Source organism: Balaenoptera physalus (genome assembly GCF_965194825.1).
Source record: "Balaenoptera physalus genome assembly, chromosome: 15".
NCBI lineage: Eukaryota > Metazoa > Chordata > Mammalia > Artiodactyla > Balaenopteridae > Balaenoptera > Balaenoptera physalus.
In genome coordinates, this window is record NC_138894.1 from 84,164,324 (window position 1) to 84,187,564 (window position 23,241).

A 23,241-nucleotide genomic window follows, 5' to 3' on the forward strand; every position below is an offset into this window, starting at 1 on the left:
TTCACACAACTACTGAGTGAAAGAGATGAAATTTAAAGGCAGATCTTTGGACTTAGAAACTCCTATTTTATTCGATTCTGTGCTTCTACAGTTCTTGTAGTAAAGCAACTGTTAGGGGATGATGGAGCCCACCCCCTCATTCCCCCCACCCCCAGGAATAAAGTACAATCTCTGCAGGTCTGGAGGCAGGGGGAGGAGTCCTTCAGCAGTCAGTGAGGCAGCAGTGGCAGAGAGCTGGGGCCCCGGCAGTCACCAGTGAGCCTATTAAATGTATCAGATGTCATCGGTACCTCCTTTATCCTTCTCACTTTGGACCTCACAGGCTGATAAGAAGGGGAAAGCGTTATAACCCAGAAGTAAAACTGTTGCATGATTATAACCCTGACAGCCTCCCTCTAATGAGCTTCCCTGCAGATAGGGAGAGGGGAGAGTGCTTTGATCTCCAGGAGCAGGAGGCTGAAAGGACCACTGTTTGGAGCAAAGCCGTCTGATGGGGTCCAGTCTTCCAGTAATCAAAGTCACAGCTACCATCTGAGCCATTTGTGAACCGCAGATAAGATTAGCTGCTCATTTGATAGATCAGCTACCACCATCAATGGAGGCTAATTGTATCTGAAATATGACCAGGGGAGTGTCAGCTCCTGGAGACAAGCATTTCCTTCATCCTGAGTTTGAAGCTGGGACAACATTTTGTGTTTGAAAACTTGAGTTAAATGTTAATGTGTGCAGCATTTTTCTCCTTTTTCCCCTAGCCATGAGAGAAGAGGAAACGTGGGGTCCTTTGAATTAGACATCAATCTGTACTTATATTTTTACAAAGATTCTGCATTGTGGTGTCAGAGAATACATCCTTTTTGGGTGCGAGACTGTAGGTCCAGGAATATTTGCACCATGGAATTCTTTCATAGCTTCAGAGCTAAAAATGGAAAGTGCTCCAGCTTTGGAAAATCGTGTCCAGGAAGACAGGCTTTGAAATTCTAGAGTGTTGTGTGCTGTAGGAAAAGAAGGGATGATTGGTCGGTTGGAATTTGAAGACATTTATATGGGTAGCATTTTGCCTCAGAGGCTGATGTGACTGACAGCTTTACTTTCCTCGAATTTATTCCCATGTCAGTAGAACTTGAGCTTGAAATGAATCACGATTAGGCAACTTGGACGGCTCCGACGCTTTGGCAAATGAAGAAAGCCCATCGTTCCACTCCACATCCGCTGAAGTTGGGTCTTTGCTACTAAAGATATCATCCGTTCTTTTGTATTCTCCAGGCACAAGAACGTTTGATTTCTCATCCTCTGTGAACATTTCTGTCTGTGATTGTAAGCCATTTTAACTTTCCTCTTTTACTAAGGGGGAGAACACAAATCCCCCACTCCCATCTCACCAAGCTGCAGCTCGGGCTGCTCTATTTCCAGCCTCATCCACTATAGCTCTTAAATTGCTAGGTTGTCCCCATGTCCAGGCGGCTAGTAAAAGCTGCCTGAAAATGGCAAGGTATATGAGAAGCACCTCATTATGGCTCCCAAAATACACAGACCCAGAATAGCCTTGTGCAGTTGGGGTAAGAAAAGAATGAGGGGACCAAGAACAGAAACCCTGTCTCCCACCCTGTGTAAGAGCTAGAGGAAAGTTCTGTCACCTTCCCACAAACTCTCAAGCTCTGATGGCTTGGCAGGGACCACCTTCATGGACTTTCTCCTACTTCCCAGGTTGGGTTGACACCCTGTCCTGTCAGCATCTGACATCTCAGGTTTAGAAACTATCTTAACCTTGTAGAAGATGGTGACCATGGTGACAATGCTCCAGTGGGACCTCTAGGTTCGGGTCTCAGAACCACAGAACATTACAGGTAGAAGAGCCTTTATAATGAATAGTACCCTTAAAATGCACCAGGCACTGTGCAACGCATTTTCACTCCAGAACTCATTTAATCCTCATCAATAACTTCAGAGGGAGTTACAGTTATTACTTCTGCTTTACAGAGGAAGAAATTAAGACTCAGAAAAGTTAATCATATTGTCCCAGGAACACAGCTAGTAAGTGGCAGAGCTGGCATATGAAATCAGATTTGTTTGACTGATGGCAAAATCTTCACTTTTTAATATTGTGAAATACATCACTTGGGTTAGTCCAACCTTTTTTTTTTAATGTTTTGCAACAAAAAATTTGACTAACCCACTTTAGCACAGCTAAGAGCATCTTTGAAATACAGATGTGCAAGCACTTTTCTCAAGTCACATAATCATGGGATACTTGGAACTAGAACCCAGGACTCAACTTCCAGGACATTTCCCTGCTTACTCTGTATTTGTTCCAAAGCATAAGGTGAATCCACTCTGCATCTGGCACACGTTGGGATGATGCCAACAGAGGATGCCAGGAAAAAGCCCTTCTACATCCAAGAGGACTACACAAAAAAGTGCAAATTTCTGATCACTAATGATGAAGCATGAGCTTGCTTTCTAGAACACTCCATGATTCAGAGTTGCACTTTCTTCAAGGATTCTAGATGGCTAAGGATTGCCTGCCTACTTGACCCCATTACTAACTCCACGTATTAAAATCTTGAGGTTTGAGGATCATAGTGCTTTACTAGGTCTTGTCTGGACCTCAGCAAATGGGGTGTGAAATCAGGGAGGCAACTGAGATACAGTAAAAGAGAATTTGTGACTGCCAAGTTCTCTGACATCAGGCCTCAGGAATTAAGATGGGCAGGAAGTGCTCTGAGATCAGGGACAGACAGGTCCTTTCCTGCAGAACTGTGGGTGAAGAACACTATTTGCCACAGGTGGGGAACATTACCCACCATTTGAAGAGCTTCTTTAGGCCTCCTGTCAACAACCACACCATGACTCTGCTACAAGCATCTTAGGTTGCTACAGGGAATCAGGCTTTTTTTTTTCTTGACCTCACTCACACTCTCCCAGTTTTTATTTTCCCATGTAGTTTTACCTCATGTCTTGGAGAAGCATCTTTAGCCATTCCTAACATTTTGAGCATGATTTAATTCAGTTCAACAGTGCTTGCTGAGCAGGCTCTGTGCTGGGGATGCAGGGAAGAATGTGGAGCCCATCTCCGGGCATCACGGGAGTACACCTGGACGTCAGCCTTGCCCACGAATTAAATTTCCCCAGGATTCCAAATAGGAATGGAGGATAATTCCACACTGCCTTGGAAGTCAGGAGGCCTGGGATCCTTCTAATCTGACCTCAGTCAGCTGTCTCACTTTGAGCAAATCCTGGTTTTCTTCTCTGGAACTCATTTTCTACACTTTAAAAATGAGGAGACCCTATGGGTCTTACTCTAAGTCTGTATGATTCTAAATCTTTGCACATTGTCTCCAGGGAACATTCTGAAAGAGGCTGATTCTCAGTAGGCACTAAAAGGATGAGTACAGAGGGACATTTGATGAAACACCTGACCACTACTCTTCAAATGTATCAAGGTCATGGAAGACAAGAAGGACCAAGAAACTGTCACAGATTTGAGGAGACCAAGGAGGCACGACATCTAAATGTAATGTGTGGGAGCCTGATGGGATCCTGGAACAGAAAAGGGATGTTAGTGGAAAAACTGGGGAAGTGTGTAAGTCTATAGTTAATAGTATTGTGACAGTGTCAATTTATGTTTTGATATCATAGTTATGTAAGATGTTAGCATTAGAGGAAATTGGGTAAAGGGTATATGGAAACATTCTATGTCTTGCAAATCTTTTTTAAATAAAAAATTATCGCCATATAAAAAATTAAAGATAATTAAAAACATGAGTATATATTTTCCCAGAAAGTGGGACTGTAAATTTCTCAAGGCCAGGGGTCTTCTTTTCTCTTTCTGTATGTTATTTAGCACCTAGCATAGAGGTATACGGCAGTAAGTTCTCAAATTCTTATTGAAATCAAGTTGGCCAAAAATTATTCACAACCAAATTTTAACCTGGAATAGAGCAACGTATAACCTTGTCACTGTTATAAGAAGTTAGTATTGCAATTGTGGTATTTCTACAACTAAAACCAAAAAAAACTCCAGAAAAATGCCATCGTTTCCTGGCACCAAGGAAAAGAAATCTTTCCACGTTCAAGTCAGATAGCCAGACTGATTTAGGAAAATAAAAAGGAAAGAAAGAAAAAGTAACAACACAAAAGATCAAGTGGCTCCTTTAAAAAAAAACCCATCATCTTTGCTATTTGGACTGAGCCAGAAGCTCCAGATAACAGAAACCACTAAAGAAAAAAAAGAACAAAAAACCCTCGGGGCTTTCAATTTGTTTTTCATAATAAATGAATTGCCCCCACCAAAATGCAGCCTTGAGGAGTTAATTAAACAGCTGCCCCCATGGCTGATTCTGAGATGTTAGGAGGCCCATGACAGGCTGCTAAACAAATGGGGCAATAAAGGTGTGGGCTGTTTGGCTTGATTGAAGAGCTTGAGTTTTTCACCCTTTAGTCTCTAAACCATCTGGAAGTGAGTTCATGGAATGTGGGATGGCAGTCTCTCTGCTCTTATCTACTGATAAGATTCTCAGCCTCAAACACGTGTACTAGAAAAGCAGGGAACAAATACTTTAGACCTTAAACAACTTGCAAATCCCTCTAAAGTTCATGTTGTGCTGTAGCACAGAGGGAAGTACACTCATCTCACATTTTGTCTCCACTGAATGAATCTAGGGCTTTTGATGTCAAAATGAGCCAAGACTGAAAAGTTGATCTAAAGGAAAACTGTGCTTTGGTTTTGATTCATGAGTTTCACCCGCTTTCTCTGAGTCTCCACAAATTTTAGGCTATAGAGGTCAGGCTTCTGAGAGTTGCCCTAAGATGAAACTGCCATGCAAAGGATGTTTGGGCAAAGAATTTGAGGATAAGGACCAATATCTTTCCATGTGTACAACTGTTGTTCAAGTTGAATCTTAAAAAACAAAATATCTGAGGATGGCCTACAACTTCACTGACAGAGGGTTCAGGTGTCTGATGACAGAAAGGTTTGGCTGCTGGGAATGAAAGAAATACGGAGATTGTTCTTTTTGCTTTTAAAGTCTAAAAGTGAAAGATTATAAGTATTGTGTATAGCTGTTGTGATAGGCATGTGTCTGGTGGGTATATGAGATTGTGTGTGGGTGTGAGTGTAAAATTAAATTTAGACTAAACATAGTCAGGAAAAAACATAATTAGATGAGGCTAGTAACATCTTGGGTGAGACGTACACACACACATACACATAAGAACTGAAGGGATGCAGTAGCCTCCAAAAAGCTTTCAGAATTCTAGCATTTTAATCATTCATTCTGTTCCCTATTTTTGAGCTCCTAGTATGTTCTAGGCACTAAGTGGACCTTAGGAACATAAAGTCAGGTGATACATTTAAACCTTGTTCTCAAAGATTGTGCAATCTACTGAAATAGACAGACATACAACTGTAGGACACATTTATAGGACAGAGTGATAAGGGCCACCATAAAAGCAAATTCAGATTGCCCTGTGGCACCAGACACAGGGTGGCAGTGAACAGAGAAAATACCTAATGTGTCATTTGTTTTTCAAAACAAAAGATGTTTCTCCCTTTCTTGGCTCATCCCACCTCAGACTGATCTTTAAACTCAAAGAAATACTAAGGCTTTAATATTTGTTTGTGGAGCTAGAAAAATACAATAGCACTATTGATCAGAATGTTTCTTCTCTCTGGTCTCAAAAATCTCAAGTTTAAGCTGTTTGAATGACTGGTAAAATTATTTTTAAAAGAATAAGAAAATCACCATTGAAATTTCATTTACTCACTCAAATGTTTTTTAAAGTGCTGATTCTGGCGCCCATGCCAGAGAGTTCAGCACCTTTGTCTTAACTCTTTCAAAAGGGGCCAATCTGGCGTTAATTTCTTATAAAGCTTAATTGTTTTCATCGTGAAAAAGTGATCCTATTTCCCTTTCTTGATAAAAAGCAAAGTGATAATTTTATCTATACAATCTCACTAGAGTCAGAGAAGTTGTCTAAAGGCATTATGACTAATTGCAAAGTAACACAAAGATAATGATGGTCTATTGGACAGAATGATTTCAAACAAATTAACTCTGGTCAAACAAAATCAATGGAATTCCTTTATGCATAGCTGTGATATTAATATAATGCTCTTGTGAAACGAACAATAGGCAAATAAACCTACAAATACAGCAGCCATGACAGATCAGCTGTGATAAACTTTTGTTGAAATCAATGGTTCCCTTGAAAATATCACAGCTCTTTAAGGGCCCTATGTCTGTACTCATACATAGAACTCAATTGACTTTGTCCTTTGAATTTATAATTTTTTATATTATATACTTAAAATACCCTCAAAATGCCCAAAATGGATATTCTAAGTTCCCTCTACAGCTCTTCAAATATGAATTCTTTTGATTTTACCAAGTGTGCTCCTGGGTTTAGTTTCTCTGGCTAAATGAGGAAAAGGCTTCTGCTTCCAGAGGTCAAGCATTATCTTGATTTAGCAGGTTGGGCCCCTGAATCACTGCTATGCTCAGTAGCAAAGAATGCAGGCTGGGGAGGATTAATTACCAAAGCCAGTAATCCTGACTCCAACCTCCAAAAATATGGGGAAGTCCAAAAAAAATCTTGAAAGTGATTTGCAACATTCTGTTCAGATCAGCCTCATGAGTAATGTCACTCTGACACCTCTTACCCATGTAAACATAATTATCACAGACACATCAGATATACCTTCTGAACCTTCTCCTTTTCACCCTAAGGCTCAATTTTCCCTCCTCTGAAAGAAGATCAACATAGTTGTAGTAATAGCTTCTTCCTCTGTCTTTCGTGAAACAAATACCCTCAAAGTGTAAGGATGCTGGTAGCCTGTTTTATGACAAGTTGCGTGACTCCCACAGGCGTGGGCAAAAAATTAATTATGTACTTTGGTCTCAAGCCCAGGGGATGTAGGCTCTCTTGGCAAAATCTGGTAAGCCAGACCAAACCCTGCAATTCCTGTCATTTCACATCAGCGAAATCTCTGTTTACTAGGAAGTAACTAGAGAGGAAATTCCCGGTTGACCATTAAAACTCCTAAACAGATACCACTTTCATTTACTTTGATCTGGGCTCAGTCAGCTCAAATTTTTCCACAAGATCACATGTCTGCTGTATCACAGGATTAATTCTGTGCATGAAAATATGCACAGCTGAGGTTATTCATCAATTGAACTTAAATAAAAGGCATCACTGAATTATATATATAAATATTTACATATATATACAATGCATACACATATCTAGGTATCTATATCTGTATCTATATCTAGACACACAAAACCACGCCACCTACTAGAGTGTGATATTGTCTAAGCAAGGGTCCTAGGTTCGGAATGCTAAAAGTACCTTAATACATCCCTTCCATCAATAAATGTTCAATACAATTATTGGGAAATTTAGTAGGAAATGAGGGAAAACAGCATCTCACAATAAATGGTACAAACAAGTTTTACTTAAAATTTGGAACCTAATACCATATGCTAATGGCTGGGCATAAATACAATTAAAACACAAATAACTAAGAAGAAAATGTATTAAAACAGCTGATACAGAAAGAAATGTAATTGTCAAGGGATGCTAAAATCCCAAAGTTTATTACACACATGTACCCAATATGTGTCACATGGTGGACTCTCTTCCGTCACAACAAACTGTCAGGGATTTTTAAAAATAATATTGTACCGAAGGAAGGGCTTAACGAACTTAACAGATTTGGAGACTTACATCCACATCCACTGTGTCCAGCTTAAGGTTTGGAATGAGGCACATCCTGAGACTTGAGAGAAAAGAAGGCAATTCTGATGGCTTCATACTTGCTTTGCTGGACCTGTAAAGGTATCTGGAAATTAACATTGAATAACTGATAAGCCAAGTACATGCTTCTTCTCCTTTGAGCCAGTATTTACGTACCTAAGCTTACAATTTATCTATCATTCCCTTGGACAAGGTAAAGTGGAAAGGTAGGTTTGTTCTAGAACCCCAAGGGAGTCAGAGCACAGTGGGTAGTGGAAGGTGTGTCAGGTTACCTGGCTCTAAGTGTTATGCTCAAAGCTAAAGTCCTTTCTCTTAAGGAGCTTATATTGGGAAAGAGGCACAGTGAAAGACAATAAACACATAAACCAGTAGGTAAGTGAATGGTATTTAAGTGGCAATAAGTATTTGGAAGATAAAGAAGGTATTTCCATGAGGAAACAGAAGGGACCTCTCTAACTAGAATGATCTCATTGTGGATGTAACTTCTAAGCAAATCCTTTATCCAAACAGAAGAAATAGCAAATGCAAAGACCCTGAGGTAGGAGAAAAGTTATCTTGTTCAGGGCACAGAAAAAAGTCCAATTTGGCTTCAAAGATTGAGATGTTTGAAACATGATGGCTGTAGGCAGAATTCTAAGATGGCCCCCAAGATTTCTCACAGAAAGTAATCTTTTCCACTGTATTCCTTCATATTCCCTTTCTTGTCCACGATGCATGAGATAGCCAGAAGAAAGTTCATCTGGATTTTTTCCCATGCATCTAAATATATTTAGATTATTTCCAATTGTTTTCTTCATTGCTGTTTTTACTTTCTATTTGCCGGTTAAAAAATGTATACAGATTTGTTTCTTTTAATGAGATTTGGTTCTTCCCTCCTCTTTGTATTTACTAAGTGGGCAATAATTCACAGGCTGAGTCTGAGAATGGGTTAATCCCTTTGCAGTCTGGGTATAACTGAGTTTCCGCCCTTGGTTCAAATGCTAAGTGAACCTGCATAACCAGCTTCAGGTGCAGTTTAATCTCTAGGCCACTGTTTATTTGTCAAAGGCCTTGATGTGCACTCCTGTAGGTCAAAAGGCACAGAAATGAGGGGTGGTAGAGAGGTCAGACCCTGGGGAACTGTGGAAACAGCCAGGACTCCAGTAGACTTGGCCATTAGCTCCCTGTGTGGCCTGGGACAGGCCCCAAAGCTCCCTAAGCTTCAGTTTCTACTTTTTTACATGAGGTCCATGGCCCAGAGAATCCCTGAAGGCCTCCACCTCCCCCACCCTGACATCTTACCCAGGAGACAGTGAACTCTGGGGAGAGGGGCCAATCCAACTTATAGAAAGAATTACTGCTGCCTGATCTCACTTCGTATTTCCTGAAGAGCAGTTCTTAATATTTGTTGAATATTTACTGGGTGGGGTTCTTTGTTAATTACCTTAGTACATTATCACATTTAATCTTCACAAAACTCTGTGGAATACTTACTGTTACTCTACTAAATTTTAGATAATAAAACTTAGACTGAGTTAAGGAATTTCATCAAATGACACAATTAGAAAGCAGCAAAGCTAGATTACTTCAGTTTTTATACACACCATGTTTTAATGTTTTAGCTCTATTCCAACTGCTAAAATATAAATTAAAAGCAATGTTCAGTTACATAGGATCTTAAAATAATATAAATGGCATAGATGTAATGCCAACTGGGTACCAAACACTACACTAGATGCTTTACATAATTTTCTATGCAAAGGATATATTTCTATTCCCCATTTCTTGCTAAAGAAACTAGGACTTGGAGAGTTTAAGTAATTTTTCCAAAGTCCCACATCAAAACTGTGATGAGGCAGAGCTGCTGGTCCGTCTGACTGCAAAGCTCATTCTCTTCCACAGCATCTTGTGGCTTCTACATGACAGAGATCACTGGGGAATGGGATCACGTGTTATAAAGTAAGGCAAAGACACATGGTGGGCAGAGCATGGACACAGAGCTGAGGGTAGAGCAAAGGGATGGCTTTTTATGAAGAAAAAAATGAAGGTGTGAGACACCAGTTAGAATAGGCATCATCAGAAGATCTACAAACAACAAATGCTGGAGAGGGTGTGGAGAAAAGGGAACCCTCTTGCACTGTTGGTGGGAATGTAAATTGATACAGCCACTATAGAGAACAGTATGGAGGTTCCTTAAAAAACTAAAAATAGCATTACCATATGACCCAGCAATCCCACTACTGGGCATATACCCAGAGGAAACCATAATTCAAAAAGACACATGCCCTATCAAATTACCAGTGGCATTTTTTACGGAGCTAGAACAAAAAAATCTTAAAATTTGTATGGAGACACAAAAGACCCCGAATAGCTAAAGCAGTCTTGAGGGAAAAAAATGGAGCTGGAGGAATCAGCCTCCCTGACTTCAGACTATACCACAAAGCTACAGTAATCAAGACAATATGGTACTGGCACAAAAACAGAAATCTAGATCAATGGAATAGGATAGAAAGCCCAGAGATAAACCCACACACCTATGGTCAACTAATCTACGACAAAGGAGGCAAGGATATACAGTGGAGAAAAGACAGTCTCTTCAATAAGTGGTGCTGGGAAAACTGGACAACTACATGTAAAAAATGAAATTAGAACACTCCCAAACACCATACACAAAAATAAACTCAAAATGGATTAGAGACCTAAATGTAAGACCAGACACTATAAAACTCTTAGAGGAAAACATAGGAAGAACACTCTGACATAAATCACAGCAAGATCTTTTTTGACCCACCTCCTACAGTAATGGAAATAAAAACAAAAATAAACAAATGGGACCTAATGAAACTTAAAAGCTTTTGCAAAGCAAAGGAAACTACAAACAAGACGAAAAGATAACCCTCAGAATGGGAAAAAATACTTGCAAACGAATCAACGGACAAAGGATTAATTTCCAAAATATATAAACACCTCATGCAGCTCAATATTAAAAAAAACAAACAACCCAATCAAAAAATGAGCAGAAAACCTAAATAGACATTTCTCCAAAGAGGACATACAGATGGCCAAGAAGCACATGAAAAGCTGCTCAACATCACTAATTATTAGAGAAATGCAAATCAAAACTACAATGAGGTATCACCTCACACCAGTTAGAATGGGCATCATCAGAAAATCTACAAACAACAAATGCTGGAGAGGGTGTGGAGAAAAGGGAACCCTCCTGCACTGTTGGTGGGAATGTAAATTGATACAGCCACTATGGAGAACAGTATGGAGGTTCCTTAGAAAACTAAAAATAGAATTACCATATGACACAGCAATCCCACTACTGGGCATATATCCTGAGAAAACCGTAACTCAAAAAGACACATGCACCCCAGTGTTCATTGCAGCACTATTTACAATAGCCAGGTCATGGAAGCAACCTAAATGCCCATTGACAGACGAATGGATAAAGAAGATGTGGTACATATATACAATGGAATATTACTCAGCCATAAAAAGGAACGAAATTGGGTCATTTGTAGAGACGTGGATGGATCTAGAGACTGTCATACAGAGTGAAGTAAGTCAGAAAGAGAAAAACAAATATAGTATATTAACACATATATTTGGAATCAAGAAAAACGGTACAGATGAACCAGTTTGCAAGGTGGAAATAGAGACACAGATGTAGAGAACAAACATATGTTGACCATTAGTGCCCACTCTGCTTTGTACTGATTCAATATGCCTTGTTAAATACCAAAGAGCACGGGAACAACATTCCAATCCCCTCGTAAACAGGCCCTATACTGTCCTCAAAGCTCTCAATCATGATATTGATACATCCTATATGGCATTTTGCACCATGAAGACCAGGGACATAAACAATAGTCCCTGAGGGACTGTCTTTCTACCAAAGGTCCTCCATGCAAGGATGCTGGGGTGCAATTGCCTCCTCTCCTTCTTTTCCTCCCCTGCTCATCTTCCTTCTCCAAACCTATTTCCACATCCTCTCTCTCCTAGACTGCCCACACTCTGGCTCTTCTTTTGAGACTCTGATCCGGGTATTTCAGTCCATCCTGATTGCCCAACTGACCCTGGCAAGATGGTATGTTACCATAACAATGTGTTTGAGTCTTTTGGGAAGTATACAAGTCCACCAAAATTTTACCTCTCACCTGGGATTAAAATTAAAATACCTTTTATTGTTCTAAAATAAAAGAGAATAAGAGAAAACACAAGGTGTAAAAGAAATCACATTTCCTTGTTTTGAGATTAGATTCTTCTCAGAGGATAAGCTTTGATGGGGACAGTTGATAATGGGGATGAAATAAATCACATAGGAACAAAATGCTTCACAAGGCCGGTAAGGGGTAAAGGAACAGAGAGAAAAACAGAAGACGAGGAGGGCAACTAAAAGCTGCTGCCAATTTAATAGATGGCAACTGAATTTTATTTTTGGTTTAATTTTACTTTTTTTAAGTATAATAAGATTAAAGTTTTCACATTTCCTATCCATTTGTATTTCTTCTATTGCAAACTGTCTATGCATATTACCTGTACATTTTTACCACAGTTTTCATGTTCTCCTTATGATTTATAACAGTTTAATTCATGAAACTTTAAAAAATAATGTGCCATATTTTGCAGTTTTTCCAACATTAAATTAAAAAAATTATTTGTAGTATTTTTTAATCTCAATATTTAAATTTTTATATATTTAAATCTTTTGATATTTCCTTTATTCTTTTTGCTTTTGTATTTAGAAAGGTTTTTCTCTTTATAAGAACAGATAAATCTTTCCTTGTATTTTTCTGTACTTCTTTTATGCTTTTATTTTTATATTTACATATTTAATCATTCAATAATTTCATTTCGAAGTATTACTTGGCACCTAAAAATCAGACTTCTCTCCTAATGTGATGCAGAGCCTCATGAGTTAATGTAGATATGACATCATAAACATGGAGAAATAAAAGTTTTCTACCATCTTCCCCCCAAAGAACAATGATTCTGACAATTACTCACAGATGAGAGGGCTTTTGTGAAAGTCCAGGAGTTTAGCAGAGAAGTTTCAGGACACTGTTGGGAAAAAGAATCTAAGATTGGACGCATTGACCATGAAAAGAGGAACAGTTTCACTTTACCCCCCATTGCCCCTTTGCCAAGGTGGCACAGCTCAGTGCTAAGAGAGACCTTCTTAGCCCGTGATTTCTTTTTTTAGGGAAAGTGGAGTGTATGAGTGAGCTCCTGGCTTCCCCAGATATGGGGAGTACCGCCAAAGAGACCCATTTCTTTCCCCCTGCTTACAGAACACTGAATCATGAACTGCATGACTATAGGGTGGTGAGCAGCTGGGAGAACAGAAATCAGGGCTCAGAAAGGAAAGTATCAAAGTGATACATATCTTACTAACTGCTTTTCAGACCCCATCAGAAAGTCCATCCTTGATCTGCTAGGAACACCTTGCCCATGGAGACTGACCCAGGGCCACCCCTAATGCTATGCATGCCTCACCCATACACACACCCCACACCCCATGGACGTCTCTCTGTTTATGCCCCAGAGGACAGTGAGAACAAGCCTTTGCAAATGGCTAGTGAGCATGTGCAGGAAGCTGTCCCAACTCTGCAGGTTTTCAGAGAAAGCACATAAAGTTAAGCATTCAACATTGGGCAAGGAAAACAAAAGGGAGGCTATCAGCACCCAGCCTGGCTTTGCAGTCATATAATCTTAAGAATTCCCCCTGAGGGAACAAGAAGTGTGGGTCAGGTGTATACATAGAAAAGATCTGAGAAAACCTCAGAATTCTTAACAAGCCTGAAGGAAGGTATGTCTCTTCCAAAGACTGGAGGAGGTGAATGCTTCTTTACACATGAAGATAGCAATGAAAGACTTCAAGAAACATGAAAATCAAAGAGACATGACACCACAAAAGAAAACAATAATTTTCTGGTAACTGACTCCAAAGAAAGGGAGATCTGTGATTTGCCCAGTAAGGAATTCAAAATAGTTGTTTTAAGGAAGCTCAATGATCTACAAGAAAACACAGAAGAACAATTCAACGAAATCAGAAAAACAATACATGAACAAAATGAGAAGTTTAATGGAGAGATAGAAATCATAAAAAAGAACGAAACATAAATTCTGAAACTGAAGAATACAATCAATGAAATGAAAAATGCAAAAGAGAGCATCGACAACAGACTGGATCATGCAGAAGAAAGAATCTGTCAAGTAGAAGACAGATCATTTGAAATTATCCAGTCAGAGGAGAACAAAGAAAAAAGAACAAAATAGACTGAAGAAAGCCTATGTGAAAATATGGTATATAATTAAGTAATCTATGCATTATTGGAGTCCCAGAAGGAGAAGAGAGAAAGAGGGGGGAAGAAAACTTATTTAAAGAAATAATGCCTGAGAACTTCTCACATCTGGGGAGTTTATGAGGATCATAAATCCCCACATAATTTAAATCCAAAATGACCTTGTCAAAGCCATATTATTACAAAATTGTCTAAAATCAAAGACAGAGAAAGATTTGTAAAGCATCAAGAGAAAAAAAAAATCCTCACATACAGGCAATTCCCTAAGGCTATCAGCAGATTTCTCAACAGAAATATTGCAGGTCAAGAGGTAATGGATGATACATTCAAAGAGCTGAAAGAAAAAAAAATTGCTTACCAAAATTACGTTATCTGGCAAAGTTGTTCTTAAGTAATGAAAGATAGATAAAAACTTTCCCAAACAAAAGCTGAGGGAGTTCATCACCACTAGACCTGCCTTACAAGAAATGCTGAAAGTTTTTAAAGATGAAATGAAAGGACACTAATTAGTAACATGAACATATATGAAAATATAAAACACACTGGTAAAGGTAACTAAAGAGTCAAATTCAGAATACTCTAATACTGTGATATGGTGGTGTGTTTAATCATTTACCTCTATTATAAAGATTAGGGACAGAAGTACTAAAAATAATTATATCTACAATATTCTGTTAATGGATATATGACATAAAAAAAGGTAAATTATGACATAAAAAACATAACATGTGGGAAGGAGAGTAAAAGGGTAGAGTTTTGGTATGGAATCAAAGTTAAGATGTTATCAGCTTAAAATAGACTATTATATCTATAAGATGTTTTATGTAAGCCCCATAGTAATCATAAAGAAAAAACTATAATAGATACACACAAGATAAACAGAAAGGAACCAAAGCACACCACTCCAGAAAATCATCAATTCACAAAGGAAGACATCAAGAGAGGAAGAAAATAACAAGGGAACTGCAAAATAGCCAGAAAATAATAAGATGGCATTGATATGTCCTTACCTATCAATAATTACTTTAAATATAAGTGGACTAATTTCTCCAAACAAAAGGCATAGAGTAACTGAATGGATAAAACAAAACAAAACAAGTCAAAACTCAACTACATGTGTGCCTACAAGAGATTCACTTCAGTTTCAAGGACACAACAGAGGCTCAAAATGAAGGGATGGAAAAAGATATTCCATACAAATGGAAACCATAAGAGAACAAAGATAGGTTTACTTATCTCAGACAAAATAGATTTTAAGTCAAAAACTTTAACAAGAGATAAAGAAGGCCATTGTATAATGATGAAGGTGTCAATTCATCAAAAGGACATAACAATTTTAAAAATATATACACCCAACATAAGAGCACTTAAATATAGTAAGCAAATACTAACGGATCTGAAGGAAGAAAAAGACAACAATACAGTAATAGTAGGAGAATTTAATACCCCACTTTCAACAATGGATAAAATCATCCAGACAGAAAATCAGTATGGAAACATTGGACTTGAACTATATTTTAGACCAAATGAACCTAACAGACAAATATAGAATATTCCATCCAACAGCAACAAAATACACTTTCTTCTCAAATGCAAATGGCACATTCTTCAGGATAGGTGATATGCTAAGTCACAAAACAAGTCTTAGAAAATTTAAGAAGATTAAAATCATACCAAGTATATTTTTGAAACAATGGTAGAAAACTAGAAATCAAAACAGGAGAAAAACTGGAAAATTCACAAATATGTGGGAATTAAACGCACTCCTGAACAATTAATGAGTTAAAGGGAAATAAAAAAATATGTTGAGACAAATTAACATGGAAACAACATATCAAAACTTATGGGATGCAGCAAAAGCAGTTCTAAGAAGGAAGTTTACAGTGATAAACACCTAGATTAAGAAAAAAAAAAGATAAACCACTTTTTATCTCAAGGAATTAGAAAAAGAAGAACAAACTATCCTTAACTTTAGCAGAATGAAGGAAATAACATGATCAGAGCAGAAATAAATGAAATATAGCCCAGGAAATCAATAGCTAGGTCAACAAAACTAAGAGCTGGTTATTTGAAAAGATAAACAAAAAATTGACAAGCCTTTAGCTAGACTAAGAAAGAAAGAGAGAAAACTTAAATAAATAAAATTGGAAATGACAGAGGAAACCTTACAACTCAATGGTGAAAGATTGAAACCTTTCTTCTATATCAGGACAAAAACAAGGGTGCCTACTCTCATCACTCATATTCAACATAGTACTGGAAGTCCCAGGCAGAGCAATTCAGAAAATAAATAAATAAATAAATAAATAAATAGCATACAAATATGAAAGGAAGAAGTAAAATATCTGCATTTGCAGATGACATGATCCTACTTGTAGAAAACATGAACTCCACAAGAAAGCTATTAGAACTAATAAACGGATTTAGTAAAGCTGCAGGATACAAAATCAACATACAAAAATCAGTTCTTTATACCAACAGTGATCTATCCAAAAAGGAAATCAAGGAAACAATCCTATTAAAAATAGCATCAAAAACAATAAAATACTTAGGGATAGATTTAACCAAGGAGGTGAAAGATCTGTACACAGAAAACTATAAGACATTGATGAAAGAAACTGAAGAAGACACAAACTAATGGAAAAATATCCTATGTTCATGGATTGGAAGAATGAATATTGTTAAAATGCCCATAGTACCCAAAGCCATATGTACACTCAATGCCATCTCTATCAAAATTCCAATGGCAATTTTTACAGAAACAGAAAAAACAATCCTGAATTTCATAGGGAGCCACAAGACCCTGAATAGACCAAGCAGTCTTGAGGAAGAAGAACAAAGCTGGAGACATCATACATCTTGATTTCAAACTATAGTACAAAGCTATATTAATCAAAACAGTATGATACTGGCATAAAAACAGGCACATAGACTAATGGAACAGCAATGAGAGTCCAGAAATAAACCCACATATGTAGTCAACTAATATTTAACAAGGGAACCAAGAATATTCAAAGAGAAAGGACAGTCTTTTTAATAAATATTGTAGAGAAAACTGGATATTCACATACAAAAGTATGAAATTGACCCCTTTCTTAAGCAACTCACAAAAATTATCTCAAAAAGGATTAAAGACTTAAACATAAGACATAAAACTATAAAACTCCTAGAAGAAAACAGGGGGGGAAGTTCCTTGACATTGGTTTCGGCAACAATTATTCAGATATGACACCAAAAGACCAAGCAATAAAGGCAAAATTAAATAAGTGGGACTACATCAAACTAAAAGGCTTATGCACAGAAAAAAAATCAATAAAATGAAAAGGTAGCCTAGAATGGGAGAAAATATTTGTAAACCATGTATCCTATAAGGAGTTCAAGAAACTCATACAACTCAAGAGAAAAAAATTGATTTAAAAGTGGGCAGAAAACCTGAATAGACATTTTCCCCAAGAAGACATATAAATAGTCAATAGGTAAATGAAAAGATGCTCAACATCACTAATCAAGGGAATGCAAATCAAAACCATAATGAGATGTCAACTCACACTTGTTAGAATGTCTATTATAAAAAAGACAAGATATAACAAGTGTGGGTGAGGGTGTGGAAAAAGGGAACCTTTGTACATTGTTGGTGGGAATGTACATTGATGCAGCCACTACAGAAAACAGTATGGAGGTTCTTCAGATGAATTAACAATAGAACTACTCTATGAGTTAGCAATCCCACTTCTGGGTATATATTCAAAGAAAATGAAATAACTCCCAATAGCTAAGACATGCAAACACCCTAAGTGTCCATGAACAGATGAATGAATAAAGAAATTTGTATAATAGACTATTATCCAGCCCTAAAAAAGAAGGAAATCCTGCCATTTGACACAACATGAACGGACCTTGAGGGTATTATGCTAAGTGTAAAAAAGTCAGACACAGAAGTGCTAATCCTGTATGATCTCGCTTACACGTGGAATCTAAAAAAGCCAAGCTCATAGGAACAGAGAGTAGAATGATGGTTGCCAGGGGTGGTGTGAAGGGAAGGAAGGGCAGGAGATGAGATGTAAGTCAAACGGTACAAACTTCCAGTTAGAAGATAAGTTCTCGGTATATATATATATAGTTAACAATACTGTATTATATACTTGAAATTTGCCAAGAGAGCAAATCTTAAATATTCTCATCACACATACCACATACACACACCACACAAATGGTAATTGTCTGAGGTGATGGAGGTGTTAATTAGCCTTACTGTGGTAATAATTTTGCAATATATATGTGTATCAAATCACCACATTGTGCACCTTAAACTTACAAAGTGTTGTATATCAATTACATCTCACTGAAGTTGAAAAAAAAGGTTAAGGTAGCACTAACATATTACTGTGCTCGAAGTAAGGACATATTTAGTTATTTCATCCTGCCTCGGGTGCACGTATTCCTCACAAACGGAGTCCAGGCTTCCCACAGCCCTCTTGTTAGTCCCACTGACCCCTCAGTCAGCCAAGGGGGCTCGTCTTCCCTGTGCCGAACCTCAGGAACCTCAGGGCTAGGACGGACATCCAATGTGTGGCTTGAACCACTCACTACCCAGGGAGGATCTCTGCCCCTGTAATCTCCCTTTTCCTCTGAGTCCCCTCCCGGGGCACAGGTCCAGATCTGATTGCTTTTCTTCCCTTCCTAACTGATTTTGTGTGTATCTTTCTTATAGCCTTTTTGTACAGTATTCTTTTTGCCAGTTTCCAGTTAGTTTTCAATGAGAATCATTTCACCGGTAGATGTATTTTTGATGTGTTCATGGGGGAGGTACGTTCCACGTCCTCCTACTCTGCCATCTTGATCTCTCCCACTCTATTCACATCAAGTTTAAAAGCTTGAAAAATGGTACTTTATAAAGTGTATGAATATCTACAGACATAGAAGTATACAACCATTCATGGGAATGATGAATGTTAAATGTGTGATACGGTTATCTCTGAGGAAGGAGAGAGAGAGAACATGATTGGAGAATAGACATAGATTTTTTGGTATTATTCCCTATTTTTAACGTTATATTTAAAATATTTCATGATTAAAAAAGAACAATTTGGGGAGGAAGCAGGTGGTTTCTAACCGGAAAAAAAGAAAACAAAAAGCAGTGACGACAAAAAAAACCATGAAATCAAAATAATTATCCATAGAATTTCTTTATTTGAGATGTGATGGTTTTTAAAGAAATGAAACGCTTCAGAGTTATTTTTAACATAATAATTACTTTTTCAGCTGGTGGATGATCAAATTACCTCCTAGTCCCTGCCCCATGGTCTCCTTTACTCTGCTCCTTGTATGGAAGAATCAATACTGATTCATGGAAATTTCTGTGAGTCCAAAAAAGCACTGGTGGTCCAGAACTACTGAATTCAATACAAATTTAACCAAAATTGGAAGTTTTTTTTTTTGGTCCATGTTGTTAGAAGAAAATGCATCTTAGGACATATTTTCATTACAAAATAGGTTTCATGCAGATCGATAGCCTGAACCTTTGGATTGCAGTTCAGTTGATTGTGAGCTGTATAATGTTGAATGAAGTACTCAACTTCATTGAGTTTAGGTGGAAATAATAGTTCATAGAGCTGTTATTAAATGACATATAAAATACCTAGTACTGTATTTAGCTCATGATAAGTGTTCTATATAGGATGGCTAATGGTAATAATGATGATGGTAATAATTAAGGCTGTAACCAGCCTGTGCTCTATGCTTTCTTCTACATTCAGGACTGTGGTATCTGAAGAGATACATAATCTCTTTTGCACGGTAAATGAACAAGAAACCGAAATAAAACACCACATTGATCTGGCTTTCGTTCAGATGTAAAGATGTGCCAAGGAAGACTGGTAGCTCTTTCTAACTCACTCCCCCTTTTAACCTTAAACATCTTCTCTTATTACTCTAGCCCAGGTGTAAATTCACTTGGGTTGTAACAAAGGATTTGCCTCATTGAACTGCTATTAGTATTTGAGACAATTGATGAAAATGCAAATCCTAAAGCAAGAGTTCTTTTTTTCTTAAACTTGATATTTTATTGAAATAATTTTTTAAAACTTGAATTTTGATTGTTTTCAACATGAAGTCTCCACAAATAAATTCAGAAGTTAACAACCTAGGTTTTGCTCTGAGACGCATTGCCTTGGGTGCAAAGTTTTAAATAAGGAATTCATGAGATGATGAACTTTATTAAGCAACGTCTATACCCCAGCCCCCACATTCTACAAATAAACTCTTCTCAGCAGCCATGGGATAAGTTTATTCTTGGCCTGAGCAAGCTCCTTGACAACCAATGGAGCTGTGGGTATGAATAGAGTTGGAAAACCAAAGGCAGCATCATAGTGCCAGCTGGCCTAGAACTTGTGTGTGTAGGGCTCAGGGTAGAGCCTTCCCTCTATTTCCTCTCCACCTTGCCCTTCATTGATCAATGGCCACATATTATGCTGTCCCCACCCACTTTCCTGCATCACCCCCCAAAAGTAGTTTTGTCTCCAAAATGAATAAGTGAGGCTTCTCTCATCCTTTACATAGAATAGAAAGAAGTCTTAAAGATGATAATTAGATAGAATATCTCAGAGCTTTACTTTGAGAAAATAAATCAAGACATTCCCTTTCCAGAAACTAAACTGAGCTTTAGAAACTGCAAAGGACAGCAAATTAAGAGGATCAAAAACTAATCTCTACACCTAAGTCCTGATGCTCACATGGCCCCCCTCAACATGTAGCTAAAGACCCTGTGAAGGTGACCTGAGGGTGTCAGGCAGCTTAAATATACAAGTGCAATATGTACCTGGAAGAACGGGGGACCTCTGGTCAAGAGAAATTACCTGTGACATTGATTTCTCTCAACTGTATTTCGAGAAAAGGGGTCTGAAAATGAAGGCCTCCTTCTACTTGCAAAGCTGTTCAATTGTGGGTAATTGATGTTTTCCTGAGAAAATAACCATGGAAAAAGACCAAATCCCCCTCACTACAAATTTAGCCATGGCTCACAGAACCAGCCGAGAAGTAAAACAATAGCAATGGGCGTCCAAAAGCCAAATGTTCATTACTTGAATTTAAGAGTGAACATGGTGGAGCCTGGGGGAAGGAGGAGATAGTAGGGAGCTGGGTAAGGGTAGGGATGATCGCTTGTTAGTTCTAGCCCTGAGATTGCTTACGGGAAGGTGACTTATTTTAGGACCGATGAAGACAGGTAAGAAAGGAGAATTGTGCTTGGGGATAGAGGAGTGAGTATGAAGCAAAGACATAGATATATTTCTTGAGAAATGAATGAATTCCTATACTGGGAAACATTTTATCCATTTTTGTTCTTCTAAAAAAAATATCAGGCAGTTGCCAAGGATAAGGTATCAAGTATATTTCCTATAAATAAAGAGCTTTCCTAATAAATTATGTACTCAGTAAAAGGAATTGCATTTTACATGCTATGGCCTTACTTCACAGTTTTACAGAGTTCTTTAATCCCTACTATATTTTCCCAGGTTTTATATGAGCTGCTGACACTAGGTACTAGTGGTGGCTGGTGAAATTGTACCTTTTCCAGGGTTTTAAATCTAGAAATGGTAGCTAGAGAGGAAGTAATGGTTCTGCAAAAATGGGTACGGCTACAGCTTTCATGACTCTGAGGAAAACTGAATATATCTTAAAATACTCACAGTTTCTTTTTTTCCCATAATTCTTCAGAATGCTCTCATTAAGAAATGTGTTATTTCTTCAAGTTTTTAGAAGACATGGAAGCAAATTATGATCATTTGAAAATTCAGGAGCAACTAATAAAATGAGTTTGAAGAAGTCCCTGCAACATCCAGTAAGCATTCCTTGATTAAACTCATAGGTCTTGCCTAGAGAGTGTCAGACATTTCCTAAGATTCTTTAAAAAGTTTTGGATGTCATTCCTGAATTCTAAAAAGCTTAATTATGGAGTATGAAATAAAATGTTTTCTAAGTTAGAAATACTGAATATGGTGCTTCAGTTAGAAGGCACATATGGAAAAGAACAGATTCAGGAAGTTAAATTCATTGCACCTTCATGATGGTTTAGGAATATTTTTCCAGCAAGGACTAAATGCTCACTGGGAAGCAAGAACAAAAATGAGCACCTCAGGCTCGGGATCAAGCCTAGGTAGTTTACTGGGTTGTGGACCAATATCAGCTAAGGGATCAACTGCCAATCTCAGTGGCTCTACAGCAGCTGAGTATTTAAATCAAAACCCCACATTTACCATGTGTGAATGTGCCAGATTTTTTGTGGAAGATTTTAAGCACTTGCTTCCAGAAGTAGTCCTCCAGGTTGTATTCCCCAAGACAATGGAAGGTCAGCAGAATAAAGTCAAGAGTCCAAGTTCAGTTCTGCACTCAACTGATGCGTGATTCTGAGCAAGTAATTTCCCTTTGGACCTACTTTTCCATGTCTGTAAAATACGAGGACTATCATGCATGATCCCTAAGTTCCTCCTAATTATAACATTGCATGGCTGAAAATAACGTGTTTATTTTGAAATTCAGATCAATATAGTTCCAACCTCCTTAGGAATCAGTGTCAAAGAGTCTTTCTTTGGAAATTAAAACTATAAAGAAACTGAGAAATATTTTAACCCAAATCCCCTCATCCTACTTGTAAAGAAACTGACCAGTTGTGTTTGTTGGCTTCACTCCCAGATGCCAGTGAAATATTTGGTTGTTTCAAGTAAGTGCAGTAATGGGACTCCTTTTGAATCTAACAAATCCAGTTTCATGTTCTCTCATGTAGGAATAATGTCATTTTTCTGTCAGAAAAAAATACAAATTCAAATTATAGTAGAAATAAGATATCCATCTAAAACAAAGATGGGGTTTTCAGCATCACAAAATTAAATATCCCTGCATATTTCCCAAAGGAGGGACTTGGGAAGAAGCTACACTGTGTCCCAGCTGTGAAACTTATCTACAGGGCAGTCCTGGGGCCTGGACCCAGTTGGTGGACCTATGTCTGAGAAGAAATGCCGAGAGTAAAAGCAAGAGTACCTGAACATTTCCGTATGTTTAAGGAGTACTCTGGAGCTAAAAATAGTAAATGGCAGGTAGAAGGAAGAACAAGAAGCAAATAGAAACAAAGTAGAGAGTGTAAGGCCATTTCTGGAAAGACCAAAGGGCTCAAGCTCCTTTTTTTTTAACATCTTTATTG

General features: G+C 37.9%; 1 long non-coding RNA gene across 2 annotated transcripts in view; it reads right to left on the reverse strand.

Annotated features, from left to right (window-relative positions):
• The window catches only part of LOC309643626, a 397,818-nt gene that overhangs the window by 152,762 nt on the left and 221,815 nt on the right, over positions 1–23,241 (reverse strand). The window contains exon 2 of one of the 2 annotated variants that reach the window (XR_014253908.1): positions 7,729–7,831. This is a non-coding gene — a long non-coding RNA (uncharacterized lncRNA). Of the gene's footprint in view, positions 1–7,728; positions 11,619–23,241 lie in introns of those variants that run through there. The other variant, XR_014253909.1, reaches the window with a different exon arrangement.